Below are 941 nucleotides of genomic sequence, written 5' to 3' on the forward strand. Positions count from 1 at the left end.
CCAAAAAAAGTTATTTCCCGGGGTCGACCCCCCCTTTCCTCCCCCAGCAGGCGCAACCCCCCAAAACTTTAGCATTTAGGGCAGAAATGTAAGAGGAGACATTGGAAACAACTGGGAACCGCCATCTTACAACCCATCCAATTTCACACAAGTACTTGTCCAACTTAAGTTAATAACATTTTCTGCTGGGTGCCCCGACGCCTAACAACCCCCCCAGGAGGATCGCTACCCCCCGCCGGCTCCGTCTCTATAAAATGGGTGCGTTATCTGACATTTTAACCTCCCCCAGACACGTTTCTTTCGGGGAGGACCGAAATCACTTGACCCAGGCAGCTCCAGATTTCACGACCGTCCCTGTTTAATCAAAATCTGCCTTTAAACAAAGGGCGCCGGGGCCGGGCTGGCAGCAGGGTCGGGAAATAGAAATATTCTCCTCGGGGGCCATGTGCACAGAAAGGTTTTAGGGGGCGTCTGGAGGAAGAAAGGAACTAAAATTTGCCAATGTGGGTGCGTGAAAGGCGAGCGAGCGCCGAGGCTGCCGCTGCTGCGTGCCTGCCTGTGTGTGTGTGTGTGGCTGGAGCAGCCTGTCAGCGCTTTTCCCAGCCGGAGAGAGCTCGGGGGACACCTAGGCTCCCCCTTTGCAGCCCCTAAACCGGCCCAAAACCGCCGCCGAGCCCCCTCCGCCCCCCGCCCCCGCCGAGGCGACACCCCGCTTCATACGTACCCGGATAAAGGGAGCCGGTGGGTGACGATCGGGGCGGCCAAAAAAGACAATGAAAGTTAAAAGTCGTTCAGCAGAAAATGAATGTGAGCCAAGCGGCCATCTTGAAATGAACTGCAGACGCTGTCAATTGCAATAAGCTTATTGCCGCCGCCGCCGCTGCGCTCCGCTCATTTTAGTTACAAAACACCCGGTCCTCCTCCTCCTCCTCCTCCTCCTC

General features: G+C 56.2%; 1 protein-coding gene across 1 annotated transcript in view; it reads right to left on the reverse strand.

Moving 5' to 3' along the window:
* LOC106890667 (polycomb complex protein BMI-1) overlaps positions 1 to 908 on the reverse strand; it is a 10,392-nt gene extending 9,484 nt beyond the window's left edge. The window contains exon 1 of the mRNA XM_014946624.1: positions 725 to 908. The gene's annotated coding sequence lies outside the window, so the exon portion shown is untranslated. The remainder of the gene's footprint in view (positions 1 to 724) is intronic.
* Positions 909 to 941: the final 33 nt, after the last annotated feature.

This window comes from Calidris pugnax, unplaced genomic scaffold (genome assembly GCF_001431845.1).
Source record: "Calidris pugnax isolate Ruff unplaced genomic scaffold, ASM143184v1 scaffold19, whole genome shotgun sequence".
In the NCBI taxonomy this organism is placed as follows: Eukaryota; Metazoa; Chordata; class Aves; order Charadriiformes; family Scolopacidae; genus Calidris; species Calidris pugnax.